A 25,433-nucleotide genomic window follows, 5' to 3' on the forward strand; every position below is an offset into this window, starting at 1 on the left:
GTCGGCGACTGGCTTTGGCGGCCAGATTTGAAATGTGGTTTTCCCAGGAAAGATCATGGCAGATAGTGAGACCCAAAAGTTTGAGTGACAGAACTTCTTGGAGAGGATTATTCAGAAAGTAGATGGGAGGGTTGTCCAGTCGGTCTTTTCGGAGAGACATCGTAAGAGTGTGAGATTTGTCAGGATTGAACAACATGTTCCACTGCCCAGTCTGTGATTTTGTCCAGGTCTGCAGAGAGTGAGGAGGCTGCAGACTGCCGATCTGAGGGATGAAGAATGGAGCGACAGAGAGTAGAGTCATCAGCAAAGAGATAGAGAGGATTTTCAAGAAAGTCGGAGAGATCATTGATGAAGACCAGAAAAAGCACAGGGCCCAGAACACTGCCTTGGGGAACTCCAGCCTCAACAGGAAGAGGAGATGAGAGAAACCCATTCAGGGCCACACGTTGACTATGACTAGAGAGGAAGTCTGCCAGCCATGCGTGGAGATTTCCATGGATACCAACAGAGGAGAGTTTGGTGAGCAGAGCGGGGTGCCAGACCGTATCGAAGGCACGTGATATGTCAAGGGAGACAGCTCTAATTTCCTGTTTGGCATTGAGGACCTATATCCATTGCTGAGAAAGCAGTAGCAGCATGTCCAGAGTAGAGTGACCAGGTCTGAAACCAAATTGATGATCAGAGATCAAGCCATTGGAGAAGAGGAAAGATTTCATATCTGAAGCAATGATGGATTCCATGACTTTACTGATAATTGAGAGAAGGCTGATTGGTCTGTAGTTGCTGGGATCTGTTTTTGCACCTTTTTTGTGCAAAGCGGTGATGTTGGCAGATTTCCAAGCAGGTGGCAGATGACCTTGAGCAAAAGAGAGTGTGAAGAGAACAGAGAGAGGGAGTGAAAGAGCGGAAGAACAAGATTTTAGGACCCGTGGGCTGATGCCGTCAGGTCCAGTTGCAGAATCAGAGTCGAGGGTTGACAGAAACTTTTCCACCTTGTCAGGAGGAAAGGACACAGAGTCCAGGAGCAGCTGGGTACGACTGGGTACGATGGGTACAGAGAGGGATGGGTTTGGGACACAAGATTTAGAGGCAAACACAGAGTTGAGGCATTCAGCTTTTTCACGTGCGGAGTCAGCCGTTAAGCCGTTTGAGGTGAGGGAGGGGATGGAGGGGGAACAAACACCAGAAACCGATTTGACCAGATGCCACCAGGATTTGGAAGAGGGAGACAGATAAGAGAGTTCTGTCCTGAGAACGGAGAGATATTGTTTCCTGGCTCTCCTGAGGGTGGACACACACTTGTTTCGGGCTTTGTGAAAGGAAATGAGATTTCCTTCCATTGGATTTGCTTTCCAGGAGACGAAAGCAAGTTGTTTCTGGGCAATAGCCTCACCACAAGATTCCGTGTACCATGGATGGGAGGAAGGGTATGACAACTGAAGATGAGATGGGATAAATCTGTGCATGAGAGAGAGCAGTTTTCTTTGGAAGAATTCCCAGGATGAGTTGATGTCAGAGGCGGTAGAGATGGGAGACCAGTCCAGATGATTGATGGCTGCTTGAAGACCATGCCAGTTGGCCTGAGTGAAATGCCAGACTCGTCGACGCTGAGGAGGCTCTCTGAGAATGGTCAGAGAGATGTCCACTTTAACAAGCACATGATCAGATGAGCCGATTGGAGCAGAAAAAGAGCAGCAGACATTTTCAGGGAAGTTAGTCATAACCAAGTCCAGAAGAGAAGATGCTCCGTTGATTGAGATCTGGGTCGGGAAATTGACAGATTGTGTCAGTCCCAGTGAGTCACAGAAGTCCTTTGCTGAAGAGCCATGGCTGGTGAGAGCGGTACCCACACCCAGCCAACTGGCATGGTGACAATTGTAATCACCACATATGAGGAAGAGAGAGTTGGGATGGGTAGATAGAAGTTGGTCCATGTTATCAGACAGCGAGATGTAGATGGAGTCATCACTGTTTGGTGGACGGTACAACACACATATGAACAAAAGGTGGGAGCGAAGGGGAAGCCGTAGCCAAAGGTATTCCTGGGGGTGAGGTGGAGAGAGGGCAGTGCAGGGCGAGTGAGGAAGAGAGTTTTTTTTATAAAGATAGCAACCCCCCCCCCCCCCCCCCCCCCTCCAGGACGAGGCTCAGGTCTATCATACCGGAGGAGGGAGTAACCTGGGAGAGATACCAAGGAATCAGAGACATCATGAAGGAGGAAAGTTTCTGTTAAGCAGATCACGTCTGGTTTGTCAGAAGCAACCTGTATGGAGAGATCAGTCAAGTTTGAGCGAAGGCCCCGGATGTTTGAGGTCCATACCGTTAAAGAAGAGGAAGGGGGAGCATCGGATACAGAACAGGGGGGGGGGGGAGCCGTAGGGTATGATGTGGAAGAGGAGGAAGAGGTAGGGAGAGCTGTTGAAGGTGTGTCAGAGATTTCAGAACAGCTTGGAGAAAGGGAAGAATGGGGCGAACAAAAGGTTTGATGGTCATTGGGTGAGGCGCAGTGAGGTGTTATTTGAGGAGGGGGAAGAGTGAGTGAGGTTTGAAAGAAAACAAGAGAAATTTTTTTCACCACTTTTAAAAATTCAACAAATGATTTCACCTGCAGTTCCCACGATATAATTTACTCCGAAAAAACTTCAAATGCTCAAAGATTTTAGTCAAATGACAGAGCAAGAACTTGGAGAATTAGAATGTGATGATGAAGGATTATTTCGGCAACTTGAGGAGGTAAATCAACCCCCTAATTATGTTATGAAGGCTCTTCAAAATAATGAATATTTAACGAATTCAAAAACGATAGCAGGTCTCATTCCAACAGAAGAACAAGCCGTATTCATTCTTGTTGTAGAAAAGGTATTGATACATAATGATGAATTCATGTTTTTGAGTTTAACTCAACCAAATTTTGAATTAACTCCAAGATTAATATTTCTTCTCACAAAAGATGGATATACTAATTCAAAATATTTTTAGGAACCGCTTGATATGGAAAATGCAGAAGATAAGGTACATATTGATTTACTAAACTCACTTGATTATGGAGCTTCCGTTGCTAGTAAATGTAAGAAAAATGAGAAGGAGAAACATATTATTGATGATTTAAGTAAGCTTGGTTTGGGTGTTAGCTTTCTTCCAAATGACCCATCACAATTAGTTAATAGGCTATTATTGTTGTTAGGTAGTAAGAAGACTGGAAACAACAATTGTTTTAATGAAGCATCCGCCATTTTAGATCAGTTGATGAATATGAAAATAATTAATAAATGCCAAACAACAACAACAACATGCATTTTAAGGCCATTTTCCCTGCTAGAGCGGGGGTTAGCCTTGTGGTCCCCATGACAATCTTCTCCATTTTGCCCTATTTTCTGCATCTCTCCTTGTTAACCCCCTTGCCCGCATTTCTTCTTCCACCATCTTCAGCCAAGTCTTTCTCGGTCTTCCCCGTCCTCTACTTCCATCTACATTCATTTCCATCGCTCTTCTCAACCAGTCACTTTCATCCTTCCTCAACACATGACCAAACCATCTCAACTTGTTCCTCTTAACAGCATCAATCACAGGCTCTATTCCCATCATCTTTCGCAATTCATCATTTGTCTTCCGCTCTCTCAACGATACTCCGCACATCCACCGAACCATTCGCATTTCCACCCTTTCCAGCCTTCGTTGCTGCTCTACGTTCATTACCCATGTCTCGCTCCCATAAATCATAACACTTCTCACACATGCAGCATACACCTTTCCCTTCAGCTTCAACGACACTCCCCTCCTCATCAGCATGCCACTCAGTTCCCGAAACTTCTTCCATGCACAACTCACTCTTGCAACCGTTGCCGAGTCCACCTTCTCCATTGAGCATGTCTCCGAGGTTGCAAAATGTTTTCACACCTTCCAGCTTCACGCCGTCTCCAAGATCCAACTCAACATTTCCTCCATCTGCAGCTCCCTCTGTGCACACCTTACATTTGAATGTAGCTGCCACACTGGTTAATGACCCTCTCAGACAACTACATTTTTGATGAACCCACTCAGCGCACATTGTACATTGAATGGAGTTCACTCCGACATCCTTCCTGCGCACAGCACATGGCCACTTCCCAGTTCTTTCCACCTCACCACATGCTTTACCACTTGCCATCACATTCGTCTTTCATATATTCACCTTCAGACCTTTTGTCTCCATACATTCCTTCCACTTGTTCATCTTTTCCTTCAGTCCATCCATACTTTCCGCAATCAACACCAGATCATCTGCATACAACAACTCCCACGGTAAACCCTCCTTTACGTTCTGAGCCAGCACCTCCATCACAGCTAAAAATAGTAGTGGACTTAGTACCGACCCCTGATGCACTCCCACCTTCACCTCAAACTCACCACTGTTCCCGTCCTTCGTCCTTACAGCAGTGCGCACTCTTTTGTACATTGCCATCACTACTCTGATCAACCATTCCTCCACTCCTAACTTCCTCAATGCCCAGGTCAATACTTCACGTGGAACCCAATCGAATGCTTTCTCCAGATCAACGAACCCAAGAAACAACTTCTTCCTCTTCTCCATGTACATCTCCTGCAACTGCCTCACAATAAAGAGCGCGTCTGTCGTTCCTCTTCTTGGCATAAATCCAAACTGCATTTCGTCGATCTTCACCTTCTTCCTTATCCTCCTCTCCAACACCCTTTCCAATACCTTCATTCCATGCTCCAATAACTTTATCGCTCGGTACGAGCCACACTCCAGAGGGTCGCCTTTCCCCTTGTATAGAGGGACGAGGGCACGCAGTTCCCAATCCACTGGAATGCAGTCTTCTTTCACCACCAGATTACAGATCTCTGTCATTCTCTTCACACCCCAACTTCCTGCTGCCTTCAACATATCTCCCACAACTCCCGTCGGCCCTCCCGCTTTTCTACTCTTCATTGCTTTTATCGCTTCCTCAACTTCCTTCTCAGTTATCTTCTCTGCCGGTCCTAAAACTGGGTTACTCTCTATGTTGCCATCCCATTCATTCTCTGCATTCAACAGCATTTCCATATATCTTTTCCATCTTCCTTTAATTCCATCTGGGTCCACAAAGATTTGTCCCACTTCATCCTTCAAAATGATGAATCAAAATTCATCAAACTTCAAACATCAAACTTCATCCTTCATCCTTCAATTAATAAATGCCAATACAAAGATATTTTATTACATGTTAAATAAGAATGAGAAGCACAATCCTGAGTTTTAATTTCACAACGAGTGACCACACGGCTTCATTCCCCTACCCTCTACAACTTGGCCTTTCAAAAGAATATGAGGCATCGCTATTGTCTATGGAAACTTACAATACCCTTTTTAATATTACAGATAAAAACAACAAGTTTAGCTATAATCCAGGGAGTGGATACAAAACCATTACAGTTCCACCTGGGGCTTATGAGATTGCTCAAATATCTTCTGAAGTCTCTCGCCTTATGAAAGAACAAGGTGATGAACCAAAAAATATTGTAATAGATATTCAAAAATACACTTCAAAATCAACTATTAAACTTCAAAATAATTATAAAGTTGATTTCACGATTGAAAATTCGTTCAGAGAGCTATTGGGTTTCTCTTCAAAAAAGATTGAAACTAACGGGACGTTTTACAGTGATAATGTCATTCAAATATCCTCTGGTATAAATTTGGTATTAATTAATGGTGATTTAATTGATGGTGCTTATAACGATGGAATAAGAACAAATACAATATTTTCATTCAGCGCATACTCAACCCCGATTGGTTATAAATTTAATATGGAACTAAAAAATCTTGTCTATTTACCTGTGTCAGGAAAAATCATATACAGAGTAAATTTTAGGATAACCGATCAAGATAATCGGATGATTTCTTTCAATGATGAAATTTTATCCATCAGAATTCACCTGCGTTAAGTTTTTTATATTTATAAATAATGGTTATTGTGAGAAAACACGAGTTGGGAAAATATAAAATAATTACAGGGGATGGGATGTTCCTTTCACCATACTATAAGGGTGAAGGTATGTTTCTTGGTAGAGGATACTATAAACCTAAGAGACAACAGGGTGTAGGTCATCAATTTAGAAATAAAGGATATGGGATAATTGATACTTTAATGGGTATTCTTCTTCTTTCGTGTATCATCAGATGGCCAGCTCAATGTCGTGCAGCCATGCCCTCGTCTCTGGTCCTACGTCAAAGAGGCCGGCTTCTGAAGGTAGTCTGTATAGGGGGCTTGTAGTAATTATGTGTTCGGCAGTCTGCACAGGCTCGCCGCACTCGCACGCGGCGCTGTCTGCCAGGCCCCACATCTTCAGTGATGATTTGAAGCGGCCGACCCCCGTACGTAGATGGTTCAGCAAGGTCCATTGCAGGCGTGGTAGGTCTTCTCCTACGACACCACCTCCTGGGTCCCAGATGTAGCGGTGGATGCGTGTGGGCCCGGCCGTTTCCCACACCTGCTTCCAAGATGCCGCCAGCCATGCGCTTCTAGACAGGTCCTCAGGGATAGAACTGAGCATCTCTTGTGCCGCCTTGTTGTAGGGATGGCTGGACTTGAGTCTGCTTGGAGGTGCCACTATTGTTGTGGTGTTGTGCAGGATGTGCCAGTCGTGTTTCTGGGCATTCCTTGCCAGGGCGAGGGTAGCAGCTTCCCGTCTGAGGCTGGCCGGGGCGATTCCCGCTAGGACTGGCAGGTGGAATGCTGGGGTGGGCTTCAAGCAACCAGCTACAATGCGGAGGGCATTGTTAATGGCAACATCAACCTTTCTCACGTGTCGGCTTCTGCTCCAGGCTGGCGCGCAGTATTCGGCTGCAGAGAAGACCAGGGCTTGCGTGGATATTCATAGGGTCTTGGCAGAGGCTCCCCAGGTCGTACCAGCGAGACGTCGGATAAGCGAGACCCTTGATGTCACCTTGGCCTTAACTTCTTCTAGATGTTGCTTGAAGGACCTTATCCGATCTAGGCATACACCGAGGTACTTTGGGGCTTGCTGAGACTCCAGGCGTTTGTTGTCAATGAACACGTCCAGTTCCCTTTTTGCTTCTCTGTTGTTAAGATGGTATGCCACTGACACTGTCTTACCAATGCTGAGCTGCAAATGCCACCTCCGGAGGTAGGCTACCAAGGTGCCCATGTCTTGGTTGATACCGTTTTCCATCGCCTTCCATGTTGGTCGTCGCAGCATGATGGCCAGGTCATGATGGCCATGATGGCCATGATGGCCATTCTTAAATATAAAGACCTAATTGGTTCAACTGCTTCTGCCGTGTGAAATGTAGCGGGTGCTATAAAGAGTATAAAAGATGCTCAAAAGGAGTCTTGTAAATTACAAGCAATCAAAGAAATAAAAAAGGCAAAACTCAACTATCTTCACAAGAACGACAAAAAATCATTAAAATACTTGGGTCTGGGTTTCAATGATTTTAATGCTATATAAATACAAGTATGGAAGCGATTGATAGTATCTATGATTTGGATGATACAATTATCATTTCAAACTCCACTAAAAAGGAAGACTATTTTAAGGTAAATGCTATAACAGGAACAGACTGGAATTCAAACGGAACAAAAAGTTTTGAAATAAATGATCAACAAACTTACTTGAATATAGCTGATAGTTTCTTGCTGTGTAAATTTAAATTCACTAAGGCTGCGAATAATACTAATGCTACACTCGTAAATGATTTCTTCTGGAAAATGTTTGATAGTGTCTGCCTGTATATTGGAACACAAGAGGTTGAAGCGGTAGATTATGTCTCTGCTACATCTGAAATGATAAAATTTACACTATATTCGTTTAGTGATAGAATGGGTAAGGGAGCTGTTGAAGGTTTTATTCCTGATATGTCAACGGGAACAAATGCAGACCCTGGTTATAGTCATAGGAAGGCAATGTATAATGATGAAACAAAAGCAGAGAATAGTTTTACTGTAGCAGTACCTCTGAAAGGTATATTTGGATTTTGTGATTATGACAAAGTTTTGTATGGTCTTAAAATTAGATTCCAACTACAAACGAATGATAATGTAAATAGATTGCTTTTTGGGGCTGAAAATGCTTTTGGCGACAATAATAAATTTGTTATTAATGATTTGTGTTGGTATATTAGTGAATATACTCCTAATCTTAAAACGGAAGAGATGTTAAATAGAAGACTTAACTCAAAGAAACCGCTAAATGTATCATACCTTAAAAGAAGATGTCAACACGTTAAACTGGAACACACTACTGACACTTGGAATTTAGGTGTTCTTCAAGGAAAGCCACGATACCTATCACTCATTTTTAAGAAACCAGATGGAGATGAAGGTACTGATAAGAAAAATGCGTTGAGTGATAATGCTAAGGTGAAACAACTTCGGATTTCTCTTGATGGCACATTTTATCCACGAGATAGATTGGAAATTGATTGGGAAAAAAATGATTATGCGGAAGCCTACAAGTCTTACCAAAAGGTGTGTGAAAGCAATGGTAATAATGATCCTATTTTGGATATGGTTGCGTTTCAAAAACTTTATACAATCTACGCAATTGACTTGAGTTCTCAAAAGGAAACTATAAAGTCTAATAGAGTGGATACTTCTCTATACATTGAAAGAGGAGAGAATGAAGAAGTTGATGCATATTGTTTGCTTTTGGAAGAAACAGAATTGCAGATTAATACAGATAATGGTGTTGTGATTAATATCACATCGAATTTTCCTCATAAATAAATGAGTAGGAAAGAACCAACTGGGGTATATGTTAATCAAATCAATCTTAATAAATTAACATCTTGTATTCAAAATCAAAAGCCCTGTATTATTAATGTTAATACAATTCAAAGAAAAGGAGCAGTAAGAATTGATGTTTTACTCACAAGAGAGCAGGTGAAAACACTAAATGATGCTGGATCACTTAAAATTAAAATGACAAAACCTATGTTGAAGAAATATTCAACAAGGGAAACGAGTGGAGGATTTCTCCCCTTTCTAATTCCTTTATTTGCTGGTTTAAGTGCGGCGGGAGCATTGACTGGTGGTATTTCAGCAGCGGTAAAAACTGCGAACAAAAGGAAGGCACAACTAAAAGGTCAAAAAGAATTGGAAAGACATAACAAGGAGTTGGAGAAACAAATTAGTGGAAGTGGTGTAATTGTAGATTTTGCGGAAAAGCTTGAAAGCCTACCTGATAAAGCGAGATCATTCGTTGAAGATATGATTTCCTCTATCGCTCAAGCGGGTGTTAAACTAACTAAACGGGGTAATGGATTGTATCTCTCATAAATAAATGGATAAATGGTTTAAACAATTTGGAAAGAATACAACATCAAATGTCGAACTTGCTACATATTGTAAAAAACTAAAAATTGATAATGTGGTTATTTGTATGAGAGATGAATTAACAAAGTTGTCCAAGAATACAAAGAATATTATTATGAATTTAGACACACAGAATGGTTCTCATTCGGTTTGTATTCATAATAGTCAGGATAAATATTATTTTGATAGTTATTGTATGCCACCACCTGTTGAAGTGTAATACAATATTCTTACAGAATGGTGTTTATCAAACATTTCAAGTTCAAGAAATTAATTCTAAATGTTGTGGTCAATTATTTTTTTTATGTATTATTTCAACTCAACAATAATAAAAAAATCTTATGATGTCATTTTTAATCTAATATAAATGACTTATGTTGGAAAAGATGGTTCTATCCTTGGAGATTCCCCTCAGGATATTGATTTATCAAATTATTATATAAAGGCACAGGCTGAACAACAAAAAAAAAGTATAAGTAAAAATATTAATATGAAGAATACTTATAAATTAATCAATTATCCAGGTCCTACTGACGTGAATGACTTGGTGAGATTAAGTGATTTATCGCAATATATATTTCAAAAGAAAAAAGCACGTTTTGTTGAACAAGTAAAATTTACAACCACAACACCTGGTTATACAGACCATACACCTTTCCTCATTAAATTTAACTATCTGCTTACAATTGAATTTTATAAAGAAGGAGATATAGTTAATATGCGAATAGATAAGTGGGGGTATGATATGCCTGATTTAGGATATAATTGGTTTTTTTCAATAAACTTAGAAGACCTACATGATTTTAATCAGTCTCGTAAAGAAGAATATTATCTGCTTGGTGAGGATAAGGAGTTATGTGGAAGTACAATTAGCAAACAACAAATACATGAGTTTGGAAATAAAAAAATATATATGATAGCATAGCGACGGTTTGCATGACAAAGAAAGAAGGTAATGAGATAAAGATAGAAAGCCGAGGAATACAAAGCGATTTGGTAGTGGGAAGATGGGGTGGTATTACCTGTCATAATATTAATCTCATATATATTTCTGATACATAAATGGCAGGAAGAAGACTACAAGAGAATTATAATTTTTGTCGCTATTATAATTTTTGTATTCAGGGATACCTACAAGAAAAGGGTGCTCGGTTTTACATACCTTATGATTTGGAGCATATACATGGGAATTTTGTAATTAAAAACTGGCCTTATACTGATATTGCTAAACCCACAAATAGAGACTTGATTAAGATATTAAATAAAAATTAACTTCTCAAAGTAATGAAATATAAAACTCTTTTAGAAATCATCAACAAATCTTATTGGTATCCTATTATGAGAAAAATAATTACAGATGCAAGGATATCTCAAAATCCAGATGAATATATGTATAATATTCTTTGGGGCTCAAACTCAAGGGTAGCAAGGGGTGAGGAAGGAGTTGAAGAAGAGAGGGAGGAAAGAGAGAAAAGAGAGAAGGAAGAGAGTGAGAAAAAGGAGAGCGAGGAAAGAGAGAGAGAGGGAGGAGAAGGAGGAAAGGGAGAAAAAGGAGAAGGAGGAAAGGGAGAAAAAGGAGAAGGAGGAAAGGGAGAAAAAGGAGAAGGAGGAAAGGGAGAAAAAGGAGAAGGAGGAGAGGGAAGAAAGAGAGAAAAAGTAGAGGGAAGAAAGAGAGAAAAAGGAGGAGGAGGAGAGGGAGGAAAGAGAGAGGGAGGAAAAATACATAAATATGGAAATCAGTGAGATTAATGAAGGATTGAAGGTATTACAGCAAATAAATCAAACTCAACGCACTGAGGAGGAAAATAAAGAAATGAAAAGAATAATGGCAATATTAGTATCAATAATAACGACGTCAATGTCTGATGATGTTGGTGTTATTCGCTTTCGTTAGTTTTATTTGTAAATAAAAGGAGGAGAGAGTGAAGGCATTCCGAAGGATTCTTTATGTTTTAAAAATTAAGATGGTCTTTCTGTTCTTTAAGTAACTTTTAAGTAACTTTAAGTAACTTTAAGTTCTTTCTGTTCTGTAATTAAGAATTCTTTCTGTGGTCCAGGAACAAACTTGGATAAAAGATTAGATGAGGCTGACAATCCTAAACCTTGGTCTAAACCTCCAAATAGGGTTGATGAAGTGTGTATGAAGCATGATATTGCTTATGGAAATACCACTACATTGGATGAAAAACATGAAGCAGACAGAGAAATGTTGTATAATTTGTCTTTGATACGAAATCCTACGTTGAGAGAGAAAGTTGATAGGTTTATTGTGAAAACTATGACATGTGCTAAATTGAAACTTGGTCTTGGTTATTCACCCTCAAAAAACTTTTCGGCTCTAATGATGTCAACAAGACTGAGGTGCTTTTGGCTGATGAATTGCATAAACCTATAATCACAAAGTTTAAAAGAAGGAAAGTTTATTCCAAAGACACCGACCACATCTGGTCCACTGATTTAATTGAATTGAATAATGGTAGGGGATACAAATATGCTTTAACCGTTATTGATTTGAGGAGTATATTTGCCTTGGTTGTTCCTTTAAAAAATAAAAAGGATGGTACTTTAATGTTAGCCTTTAAGCTCATATTTGATAGGGATAAAAGGAAACCAAAGAAGTTATGGACTGATGAGGGAACAGAGATCTATAACAAAATATTTATGAAATTTCTTAAGGGGGATGGTATTAAATTATACAGCACTTTAATGAAGGAAAGGCAGTTGTTATTGAGCGTTTTAATCGCACTTTGAATGAGAGGCTATAAAAAAATTCACACAACTCGGTTCTCAACAGTGGGTGTATTTAATTCAGAATTTTGTAGATAATTACAATAATACAGTTCAATCATCAACAAAATCACCGTCAGAATCATTTACAAAATAAGAATATGAAAAGGGGATTAATTTGAGAAAACCCAAGTTCAAAGTTTGTGATATTGTAAGAATATACAGATGGAAAAGCCATTTTGAGAAAGGTTATACAAAGAGATGGACTAATGAATTATTTAAAATCGTTGATGTAATGGATACAGTCCCTTGCACTAACAAATTATATGATATGAATGGGGAAGAAATCTTGGGTTCATTTTACTCACAAGAATTATAAAAAACACAAGTAAGCAGATAATACCCATGAAAACAATACACCAGCGTGTGGTATTAAAAATAATAAATAAATAATAAAATGTAATGGGGATACGTTCTTAAGATCTGTGAACCCCAAACACAGAATCCCTCAACTTTTCAGTTGGGGCTTAACTTTTGTTTGTGTGAGTAATGGGGATACCTTCTTGAGATCTGTGAATCCCAAACACAGAATCCCTCAACTTTTCAGTTGGGGCTTAACTTTTGTGAGTGTGTGTAATGGGGATACGTTCTTGAGATCTGTGAACCCCAAACACAGAATCCCTCAACTTTTCAGTTGGGGCTTAACTTTTGTGTATGTGTGCAATGGGGATACGTTCTTGAGATCTGTGAACCACAAACAAAGAATCCCTCAACTTTTCAGTTGGGGCTTAACTTCTGCACACAATTTTGTTTGTTGGTGTGTGTGTGTGAATGAGTCATAATAATATACAAACTCTAATTCAACCCCATCCCTAACCTAACCCATCCCTAACACTCACATTCAAAATCCCAACCCTAACCCAACCAATCCCTAACCCTCACATTCAAAATCCCAACCCTAACCCAACCCTAACCCTACCCCAACCCCATCCCTAACCCAACCCTAACCCTAACCCAACCCATCCCTAACCCTCACATTCAAAATCCCAACCCAAACCCAACCCTAACCCAACCCATCCCTAACCCAACCCCATCCCTAACCCAACCCCATCCCTAACCCAACCCATCCCTAACCCTCACATTCAAAATCCCAACCCTAACCCAACCCCAACCCCAACCCAACCCAACGTCAACCCTAACCCTCACATTCAAAATCCTAATCCTAAAATAATCTTTTTTTCCTTTTCTTTTTTTAAATACGTATTTCTTTTTTTTTTTTCCTCTTCCCTCCAATTCTGTCTTTCAAGGCTTTTAAGTTTGAAGAAGTAGAAATGGGAAGAAAGAATTTTCCAGCATTTTCTTCCTCGAACTTTCTTGATATTGCTTAAATCAAGCATCATTAAACAAAGAACATTGCTCATTGCTTTAGAATCCAAAGAGTCTCCAAAATGGACCCCACAGGTAGAGTCTCCAAAATAATACCAACTTTCCAAGTTCTCAAGGTATAATCACATTCCTCTTGAGCCTCCAAGATAGGTATCACATTGTGAGTCATCAAAACAAAACCCCCATTCCGAGTCTCCAAAAATATAATCATCTTTCCAAGTCTCCAAGGTAGAACCACAATTTTCAGAAATATTGGGGGTTTCCATGATAAGTCTCACATAGTATAACTGCGGACCATCAGGGAGAACTACCCTTTCCCAATTTTTTGGGGTTTCTGTGATGAGTCTCACATAGTATAACTGCGGACCATCAGGGACAACTCCCCTTTCCCAATTTTTGGGGGTTTCTGTGATGAGTCTCACATAGTATAACTGCGGACCATCAGGGAGAACTCCCCTTTCCCAATTTTTTAGAGTTTCTGTGATGAGTCTCACATAATATAACTGCGGACCATCAGGGAGAACTCCAGTTTCCCAATTTTTAGGGTTTCCGTGATAAGTCTCACATAGTATAACTGCGAACCATCAGGGAGAACTCCCCATTCCCAATTTTCATAAATTTCTGGGTCTCCAATGTATAACTTGTATTCTGGCTCATCAAGGTAGAACTTGTTCAGTGGGTTTTGTTTTGATATCTCACAATAAGTATCATCATGGTAGAACTCTTTTTCAGGATTTTGTGGATCTCCAAGGTATAACTCTTTGGCTGGGTCATCAAGGTAGAACTCGTTCTGTGGGTCTTGGTTGTTCAAAATGTCTTCAAACAAAAAAATAACTTCATTCCAAGTTGTGTTAAAAGCAGTATTTTCATTTCATATCTCAGATACAATTTCCTGAGAGAAAATAACAATGTATTGATTTAATACAATATTTTTATTTGTATAAATCAAGCTCTATGAATATTAAAAGAAACTTTGCTAACTCTTACACGAGTCTTATCTAAAAAAAAAAAAAAAAAAAAAAAAAAAATTAAATAAATAAATAAACAAACTTACCTCCATTGATAAGAGGTTCGAGTCCAGTTCATCAATCTGAAGGTTGAGCTCTACACAGGTAGTAGGACACCAAGGAATAGCAAAGTTATCCCATTCCATTTCGACACAGTAGTCCATTCTCAAGAGAAACAGAAAGCGTGTTTTAAAAAGCCTGTGTGGTAGGTGCCTTTTAAAAGAAGGACTGGGTGTGTGTCATTTCCTGTGGAAATTCCCTGGGCATGTCTTAACTGGAAATGATGCAATGTCTTAACTGAAAATGATACAATGCTGGAGAGTTTATAAAGTGGGTGGGACTTAACAAAGTGGGTGGGGCCTAGCAAAAGTGAGCGGAGCTTAGCCAAAAATGGGCGGGGCTTAGCCGAAAGTGGGCGTGGCTTAACAAAACGTCGGTGGGGCTTACCAAAAAGTGGGTGGAGCTTAACAAAAAGTGGGCGTGGCTTAACAAAAAAGTGGGCAGAGCCTACCAAAAAGTGGGTGGCACTGGGGGGTTTCAAACAAGAACATTGAGGGAGGTTTACCATTTTATCTTAGCTCAGTTAAAATATCTTGATGAAGAACCAAACTCAAACATCTTCTTTGTTAATATATTAGATGGTGATAAGAGTTGTAAGAGAATTAAATTATTTCAAATATTTTCAATAATTTCAATACGCATAAACAAATATATGTAGGATCGTTGTTTAAGTTTATTAATAGTTAAATGTTGGTTGGAGTAAAGAAGGTTATTATTATCTTTTATTAAAGTCAAAAGATAAAGTTTTGGTAGAGAATTTAAAAGAAGATATTTCTTTTGCTATGATTATACGGGTCTGCTAAAAAAGTTGAACCAAAAGTTTAAAAGGTCATTAAAGACCAAAAGGGTAGGAATAGAGGTGATAAGAGAAAACGAAGGAATATGAGGGTAAGCGAAAAATTTACATGTAAGTGCATGGAGAAATAGGGGTGGTCCAGGGACAACATTTTCCTTCCACTCACGTGGAACCTTTCTCTGCCATGTGAGACTTTTTCGATGCCATGTGAGACTTTTTCTATGCCACGTGGAACTTTTCTCTGCCATGTGGGACTTTTGTCTATGCCATGTGGGACTTTGTCTATGCCTTGTGGGACTTTTTCTATGCCACATGGGACTTCTCTCTGCCATGTGGGACTTTGTCTATGCTACGTGGGACTTTTTCTTTGCCACATGGGACTTTTTCTCTGCCATGTGGGACTTTTTCTATGCCACATGGGACTTTTCTCTGCCATGTGGGACTTTTTCTATGCCATGTGGGACTTTTTCTATGCAACATGGCACTTTTCTCTGCCATGTGGGACTTTGTCTATGCTACGTGGGACTTTTTCAATGCCATGTGGGACTTTTTCAATGCTACATGGGTATTTTTCTTTGCCACATGGGACTTTTTCTCTGCCATGTGGGACTTTTTCTATGCCATATGGGAGTTTTCTCTGCCACGTGGAACTTTTCTCTGCCATGTGGGACTTTGTCTATGCTACGTGGGACTTTTTCTATGCCACATGGGACTTTTTCTCTGCCATGTGGGACTTTTTCTATGCCACATGGTACTTTTTCTCTGCCCTGTGGGACTTTTTCAATGCTACATGGGTATTTTTCTATGCCACATGGGACTTTTTCTCTGCCATGTGGAACTTTGTCTATGCCAGGTGGGACTTTTTCTATGCCATGTTGGACGTTTTCTATGCCACGTGGAGCTTTTCCCCATGCCACATGGGGTTTTCCCTGTGCCACTATCCATGATGAGCAGGATCTGAAAAAAGCAAGATACATTTAATGATTTAATTCTGCTTTATACACTCTTCGCTTGGTATTGAGGTGGTTTACCAATGAGGGGCGTTTTGATTATGATTAGTGATCTAAAAGTATTATTACATAAGGCCCTCATACAGAAGGCCTAACAGGGTCTATGTGGTCTTGGGGGACTAAGGGTTCTAATGGGGTATATATTGTTACGGATCTCCCGAAGCCCGTCCACGTTACAAAGGGGGGATTAAACCCCTTTTTCCCCTTGGGTCTTCGTGTCAACGAGGCTGAATCGCCACTTCCGCAGCAAGCATGAAAAACGGTATCGGGTCGACGCCACACGTACCTTTGACCCACGCTGCTACGAAAACGGGGACCGGACCTCGCACAAGCCATGCTAATCGAGTATGCCCGAGCGGTGTGCGTATCATGTGACTTGTGCCGTTACCTTTAATTGAACCTGATTTAGCGGTTCTATTCGTACGATGCTAGGCCAATAGATAGAAAGGACGGTACGATCAAATAAAAGGAATAACACAATTTATTTACAATGATCCGCAGAGACACAGAGCAGGCACTTAAACAATGTTAACCTATTCTCAGACAAAGGGCCCACTCACTCACACAGGGAAATAGAAGAAGAACAGGTTCGCATGCCAAACGCGCCTTGCCGTCAGTCGCTCCGGGACAGCTCGCCCGGCGTAGCCCTCTGGCGGTCACGGCACATATGCAGGGAAAATGCAGGCAGGAGGAAATCGCGCATCTGTGGCCCAGAACGGGTCATCTTCACAAGCGCGATTTATACAGCCGCAGAGCGCAGGGCACAGGCACGGGGGATTCGTGTACAACGAGGCTATAACAACAGTTCAATTCAAGTGCTTTGACTTGTTCAGGGGCTGGGTGACTTTCACTCCTCGCCTCTCGTTCTGACGCGTTCTCATTCTTGCTCTCACCCATTCTCACCTTTCGCGCGTTCTGCCGCGGGGGGCTCGGGCAGGACCTTATATGGCCCCTCCCCGATCTTACCCTAATGTTCCAAGCCCCGCCTCTCGCTGCCGTTGTGAGCCGCTTCCCTCAAGCTCTGATTGGCGGCTCGTTGCTTACCGGCCACTCCCTCCTGCAGCTCCTCCCTTCGGCCTTGCCAGAATTGTTCAGGCCGAAGCACATGGTATTCCAGCATAATTGAGGCCTACTCACTGGCCTACTCAATGCAAAACTAACACAGGAAAGGAGACTACCTTACATTTACGAAGAAATAACTATACTACAGCGAGGCTACATGTGGTGCATCTACCTACGAGGGGGGTCATCCTTTATTCTCAAAACCGCAACACTACACCCCTCTCTCACCAGACTCGTCCCGAGTCGACTCCACCAATGGAAAGACCGGTAGAGCCTGGCATGCAAAATTACCATTGCGTTTAAATGTGACACATAGGTGTGGTCCGCCCTAGTATTTACTCTGACCCATGTGTGCGACAGTTTTAACACTAAATATGTCCCTCCTATTGCGTTGAGCAGCTACCTAACAGTTTCACACCCACAACTACCCGAGTATTTTCGGAATTTCAAACTAGACACATAGCCGGTGGGCACATTCTTATATTTACAATCACGTATATTTACAATTATATGACCCAGGACCTGTACTTTTTTGGAAGAGAAGATTGGAGGGGAGAGAAACAACAAAACACTCATAAATGGCACTTGCTGCTTGCATCTTGCATCTTGCTTCTTGCTTCTTCTGTGTGCATATATCAAAACCGGCTGGCCCTGACCGGCATACAGGCCATTTGAAGTATCAGGGCCATCTAAACTTACATATCTTCTTTATCCCTAGCACACGATAACAAAATTGCGCACAATTTCCTTTATTTGGCCGGCAGAGCCACTCCCACGTGGTCCAACTACGTGGCATTAATGCCACTCAAACAAGTGGTCCGAAGTGCAAGATGATTTTGCAGCAAGATGCTGCACAGCAGAGGCGCAAGGCCACAAGGCTTGTGGTCCATAAGTGACAATGGTGCAGCAAAAGGCCAGGCAGCAAGAGTGCTGCACAGGTCAGCTGCACAGATGGTGCAGCAAAAGGTGCAGAAGGGTGCAGCAAAAGGACATGGCATCAAGGTGCAGAAGGGATGCTGCACAGGTCGGCTGGACAGGTGGAACAAAGGTGCAGCAAAAGGACATGGCAGCAAAGTGCTGCACAGTTCGGCCTCCAAAATGGTCCTGGGACGGGGAGGAGAGACAAAGCACAAGCAAGTGAAAAAGACACAGTGGCACATGAAAAACAAGGTGACCAGGCACCACCATGCCTGGTGCGGTGCGAGGGACGTGGTAGAGTGAGCAGAGCAAACTCGTCCCTAGCCGTCCGTACCCCCCGTCCGTAACCCCCACCGTTGACTACACTACCTTAGCCCCCCTTGTATTCACAATCCGTCTCTACGTCTTGTCTCCCATATCCCCCTCTATACCAAATTCGTCCCCGAATCCCTCCCAATAAGGAAGGGATGGAACAAACACAATGTCACTCTTACGTCATGATGCGTCTTACTGCTCAAACAGCTTACAGAGCCTCGGTGTGGAGTTCGTCCTCCTCGGTGTCTGGCGGTTGATGGTGCGAAGGGATCTCTCACCCTAACTACACAACTAACATTTACTCATTTAAACTGCCGGGGTTGTACCCTGCCAATCGGCCTCTTTAAACTATGTGGTTCTAAGAACCCGAATCCCCATTGCCCACACTGTGGTGCCCTCTGAATTTGGGTCTCACTCCTACGGATTTTCAATCTGTGCCCTCACACAATTTCGGGGCTGGGTCGTGTGGCTCTACCAGCAGGTCTACCTACCTGCGCACCTCCGCCACTGAAGCCGCCACCCGAGCTTACCTGCTCCTCGCGACTACCTAACTGGGGAAGGCCCTCCCTGGCACTTACCCCCTGATGCCCACCTTGGCATTGAGCAACCTGGGTCCTCTCCAGGGATCCTCAGGCCCCACTCACAACTCTAACCTAACCGGCTCCCAGAGCCTACCTACGGCCTCACCTGGATGAAAAACTACCAGTGCCAGAGTGCCTCAATAACTATACTCACCAATTAAGCCACACGTCCAGCCATTCACTGACTACTGCACCCTCCAAAACACTTCGTGCTACTACCCGCACCACAGGTGTCAATATCCATGTAATTTACCTATGCCCTCTACCTGGCTTTACACTACCCCCCCGGGCTTTCGTGAATGGGTTCCACTCTCCCCCCCCCCCCCCCCCCCCATTCAGTCCTTCCCACCATGCACTCCTCACCAATCATTACACACCTTTTATCTCACACACCATTTTTCTCACAACAATTATTTCACACACCACTACTTTCACACACCAAATATCTGGCACACCATTTTTCTCACACACAATTCCATTTATCTCTACACAATTCCACAAACACACAGCATCATCTACCTAACTACTTTCCCCTAAAACTCGTGCTTCCCCGTCTTCCCTTTACACTATGTACTCCCTTTTTCTTAACAACCACCTAAACTCTCTACGTCCCCTCTATAGTTCAGGTGCCACTACTTAAATCTCATGTCCCTAAGGTCTTCTAGTTCCCTAACATTATCCTAGCCCTCCCTCGGCTAGCTTCGGTGCCCCATGGAGGCAACCATTGCTGACACCCCCATGTGCCTATCACTGCCATCCCCCTAAACTAGTGCCCATGGGCCCCCCATGTGTGAAGAATGGTCACACTACCATTCCCCCACGTGGGGTACACTACTCTCACCAGTTCGCTACACTCCGAGCCCCCATTCAAGGAGGTTCGTTGTCACAGCTTGGCCTCGAAGGGCCGAGCGATCCATGCAGTTGGTTGGTCGCCTGTAGGTGGTGTCCGTCTGGCATTTTCGATCGAAGGGGGGGGGGGGGATGGATGAGCCCAAGTTCAGGACTCCATCCCTGCACGGGGCCTCGCGGTCCCACGCACGGTGACCCAGTCGGCCACCATCCGGGCACCTCACCCGATAGGGTGCGTGGCTCCGAAATCTCCTACCTCCCCTTGAACCCGGCCGATCGGCCTTGCCGCCATATGGCACCAACCATACCGTGCGGGGGCCGGAGGCACGAATCGTGCACGCTGGTCCCTGTGAGGCCGACGCAGCATGGATCTCCTCTGGTCCCTGCAGCACACAACTCACAGGGGGCTCACGTACGTTACCCGTCCCACTAAGCTCTTCCCCCCCCCCCCCCCGGTTGGTGTCGATGCACACCCAGGCACAAACGCGCCCCTCACACACTCCATTACCACACAACCAGGCACACACGTGCCCTCCACATACTCCGTTGTGCACTCTTCTTCGCACTCCGGTGCACACTCCTCCCACACACACTCCGGTGTGCACTCTCTCGCACTCCGGTGCACACTCTTCTTTCGCACACTCCAGTGCGCATTCCTCCACACACTCCGGTGCACACTTTTCTTTCTCAAACTCAGCCCTCGCACACTCCGGTGCACACTCGGCCATTGCACACTCCATTGTACACTCTTCCGTTACACACTCCGTAACACACTCCCTAACACACTCTTTCTCCATGCATTCTGGTACGCACTCTCGCTCCTCGCACTCCGTACCACTCTCCCTCGTACACCGCACAATGGCCCCTTCACGAACGCCCGGGTCTCGCTTCTCTCCCAAGCGCGCCAAGAACCAGTTCACGCCAAACACATTCGCGCCATTATTTCTCACCTCGGGGACCTCCTTCCCCGGCTTCTTCGCCAGCACCTGTAAACTTTTATTGGGGTTAGCAAGCATGGCATCACGATGCAAACATGAACTTTGCACGTGTTCCATTACCTTCTCCCGTGATTTATTTTCTGTTTCTCCCATCTCTTCAACCACCATCTTTCTAATTCCAATTATTTCTTTTTCCTCGATGATCGTCGGCGCCCTTAAAATTTCTTTTTCCAGTCCAACCTTCACCGGCGCCCCCAAAATTTTCTTTTCAAATTCGACGGTCGTCGGCTCCTCTACACACCGCGTCACTATTCCCATAGCCCCGTCAATTTGGATGTCCTCTGCTCTACCTCGCTCCCCATGCATTCCCCACACCGGGTCACCTCGTCGCGTACCGCCGCGACCTTCCCGCTCAACCTGAGCCTGATGTCGTCCCTCAGCTTTTTCATGTCCTTTCTCATTTGAGATTTGGCCCATTAGTGGGGCAACCTAGCATAACAATTGTGCATTTTGTGAGGAAAGCACCAGATTTGACACACTAGTAGACTATCATATTATGAAAAGATCTGGATATTGGGCCATCTCAGATTCAGAGATTTGATTTTTGCAAGATTTCGATTCGATTGGGATCGAAGAGAACACCTTCTTCGTCTTCTGTACAGTGAAGTTGCCAGCCCTGAATTATCTGGCTACATCTGGGTGCTTCATTGGGAGTGCAAGCATGACCCTCAGGTGAACAGGGACTCACCTGGCATAGTGTGTGTGGTCTAAGGCATGGAACCATGGGACCAGTTCCGTCAGGGCATCAAGGTACATCGTGAATGAAGCCTGCCGAAGAGAACGCACGTAGACCAGTACCAACATCTCTAGTTCCAGCACAGTTGCCCAGTACAGAAATTTGGGAACGTCTTCTCCTCTCTGCTGACACCAGTCTTCGAACTCAGGCAGGTCTTCTGCATCATCAGCATATGTCATACAGTGGCGTTCATACGCACAGTGTTGCAGGATGTGCAGTGCCGCTGCAGTGATTTGATGAGCTCTTCTTGTGTGGGTGATGTGGGCAGCTCGCAGGAAGGAGTCGGCCGTCCCTGGCGTTGCAATCTCAGCTTGCATATCTGCAAAATCGGCAAATCTGGCACAGCGACATGCTGCTTCTGCTTTCTCAGCAATGGATGGAGGTCCTCAATGCCAAACAGGAAATTCGAGCTGTCTCCCTTGACATATCACGTACCTTCGATACGGTCTGGCACCCCGCCCTGCTCACCAAACTCTCCTCTGTTGGTATCCATGGAAATATCCACGCATGGCTGGCGGACTTCCTCTCTAGTCGTAGTCAACGTGTGGCGCTGAATGGGTTTCTCTCATCTCCTCTTCCTGTTCAGGCTGGAGTTCCCCAAGGCAGTGTTCTGGGCCCTGTGCTTTTTCTGGTCTTCATCAATGATCTCCCCGACTCTCTTGATAATCCTCTCTATCTCTTTGCTGATGACTCTACTCTCTGTCGCTCCATTCTTCATCCCTCAGATCGACAGTCTGCAGCCTCCTCACTCTCTGCAGACCTGGACAAAATCACAGACTGGGCAAACAAGTGGAACATGTCTTTCAATCCTGACAAATCTCACACTCTTACAATGTCTCTCCGAAAAGACCGACTGGACAACCCTCCCATCTACTTTCTGAATAATCCTCTCCAAGAAGTTCTGTCACTCAAACTTTTAGGTCTCACTATCTGCCATGATCTTTCCTGGGAAAACCACATTTCAAATCTGGCCTCCAAAGCCAGTCGCCGACTGGGCATCCTCCGTCGTGCGAAGTCCTTCCTTGGCACACCTGAGCTCCTCACCACATACAAGGCTTTCATCCGCAGCTCAATGGAATACTGCTCTCCCCTCTGAGCTGGTGCTCCTGCCTCACACCTAGCTCGTCTTCACGCTGTTGAAAGCAAAGCATTCAGAATCATTGGAATCTCCCGCGATGAAGCTAACTCCAAGGGCCTTTCGCTCACTCACCGCAGGCAGGTTGGTGGTCTTTCCGTCTTCTACCGACTCTCTCTGGCCTTGCCCCCCCCCCCCACCTCTCTCTGGGCTCGGTCCCGCAAATATTCCTACAGGTCGCACAAGATCTGCCTGCAACCCTCTTATGGTTAAACTGCCAAAATCAAGACTGTCTGCTCACCTCCACTCCTTCATGCCTCTTTTCTCCCGCCTCTGGAACAAACTCCCTCACTCTCTTCAATCCCACTCCACCCTCCAGGTCTTTAAAACAGCTGTTCACCACCATCTCTTATCTTCCCCCATCCAAAACCTTGATCTTTTCTATCCCCGATAATTTCACCCCAATTCCACTTTTTGAATACCAACTTCTGACCTGGAAGTCCTTGGTGTCCTTGTGTTTTATATTTCTCCCACCCCCCAACCCCCCACCCCTTCCCACGCCTCCTCCCCCCGAGCCCTCTCCCTCCCACACATCTCCCTGCTCTCAAATGTTGTGTGCTCTCAAGTGTTTGGGTGCTTTCCATTCTCTTGTCTTCCGCTCCCTCTTTTTATATATTTTGTTTGTCTGGTTGATTTGTTTGTGAAGTAAATGTCATGGGGGGTTCTGGAATGTCAGCTCTTTCACGAGCCTCGATTCAGTATACAAAAAAAAGAAAAAAAAAATCTTGCAAAAATCAAATCTCTGAATCTGAGATGGCCCAATATCCAGATCTTTTCATAATATGATGGTCTAGTAGTGTGCCAAATTTGGTGCTTTCCTCACAAAATGCACAATTGTTATGCTATATTTAGCTTAGCTGCCGGACTACATAATATGTTTATTTCCCTGGTGGATTTCGCAGTCAGGTTTCCACACCTCAATTCTTTCATTTGCGCCTCAAAGTATGCTTTCCATTCAGTCGAGGACATCCCAATGTAAAACCCGGATTGCACAGCGGGCTCGGCTTCCGCCACCACGTGCGAGGCGCCGCCATTTTCTTTACCAACTGCCGCACCCTGTTCAGCTTCCTCCACTACCAACTGTCCCTGCCGGTCCTGGGCCGTTAGTTCTTCATCTATTATTCCCACCGGCATTTGATCGCTTTGGCCAGCCATCGTACGAATTTAAATTTGATTTTAAAACTAAATTTTGTACGCTCGTAATTTTGAGTGCGTGAAGCGCACTCTAGGTCCAATTATCCCACTCCCAGACACCAATTTATTGCGGATCTCCCGAAGCCCGTCCACATTACAAAGGGGGATTTTAACCCCTTTTTCCCCTTGGGTCTTCGTGTCCACGAGGCCGAATCGCCACTTCCACAGCAAGCGTGAAAAAGGGTATCGGGTCGACACCGCACGTACCTTTGACCCACGCTGCTAAGTAAACAGGGAACCGGACCTCGCACAAGCCACGCTAATCGAGTACGCCCGAGCGATGTGCGTATCACGTGACTTGTGCCATTACCTTTTATTGAACCCGATTGAGCGGTTGTATTCATACGATGCTAGGCCAATAGATAGAAAGGACGGAACGATCAAATAAAAGGATTAACACAATTTATTTACAATGATCCGCAGAGACACAGAGCAGGCACTTAAACAATGTTAACTTAAAGCCCAGACAAAGGGCCCACTCACTCCCACGAGGAAATAGAAGAAGAACAGGTTCACGCACCAAACGCGCCTTGCCGTCGGTCGCTCCGGGACAGCTCGCCCAGCATAGCCCTCTGGCGGTCACGGCACGTATGCAGAGAAAATGCAGGCAGGAGGAAATCATGCATCTGTGGCCCGGAACGGGTCATCTTCACAAGCGCGAGTTATACAGCCGCAGAGCACAGGGCACAGGGCACGGGGGATTCGTGTACAACGAGGCTATAACAACAGTTCAATTCAAGCGCTTTGACCTGTTCAGGGGCTGGGCGACTTTCACTCCTCATCTCTCCTTCTGATGCGTTCTCGTTCTTGCTCTCACCCATTCTCACCTCTCGTGCGTTCTGCCGTGGGGGGCTTGGGCAGGCCCTTATATGGCCCGTCACACGAATGTTCCAAGCCCCGCCTCTCGCTGCCGTTGTGAGCCACTTCCCTTGAGCTCTGATTGGTGGCTCGTTGCTTACCGGCCACTCCCTCCTGCAGCTCCTCCCTTCGGCCTTGCCAGAATTGTTCAGGCCGAAGCACATGGTATTTTAGCATAATTGAGGCCTACTCACTGGCCTACTCAACGCAAAACTAACACAGGAAAGGAGACTACCTTACATTTACTAAGAAATAACTATGCCACAGCGAGGCTACATGTTGTGGTGCGTCTACCTACGAGGGGGGGCGGGGGGGGGTCATCCTTTATTCTCAAAACAGCAACAATATGTTATTTTGGTTCCTAAAGTGTCTTTAAGTTCCTGAGGGTCTTAGAAGTTTTAGAGTCTTGAGGGCCTTAGGGTTATAAAAGGTCTAAAGGGTCTGAAAGTTTATAACAGACCAAAACAACCAATATACTAGTGAA

General features: G+C 44.0%; 1 protein-coding gene across 1 annotated transcript in view; it reads left to right on the top strand.

The window, feature by feature from the left end:
* Window positions 1-25,433, top strand: part of LOC137432122 (nicotinamide N-methyltransferase-like) — an 81,914-nt gene that overhangs the window by 54,970 nt on the left and 1,511 nt on the right. The window lies entirely within an intron of this gene.

The sequence above is a fragment of the Myxine glutinosa genome, chromosome 8 (genome assembly GCF_964187855.1).
Source record: "Myxine glutinosa chromosome 8, kmMyxGlut1.1, whole genome shotgun sequence".
Classification (NCBI taxonomy): domain Eukaryota; kingdom Metazoa; phylum Chordata; class Myxini; order Myxiniformes; family Myxinidae; genus Myxine; species Myxine glutinosa.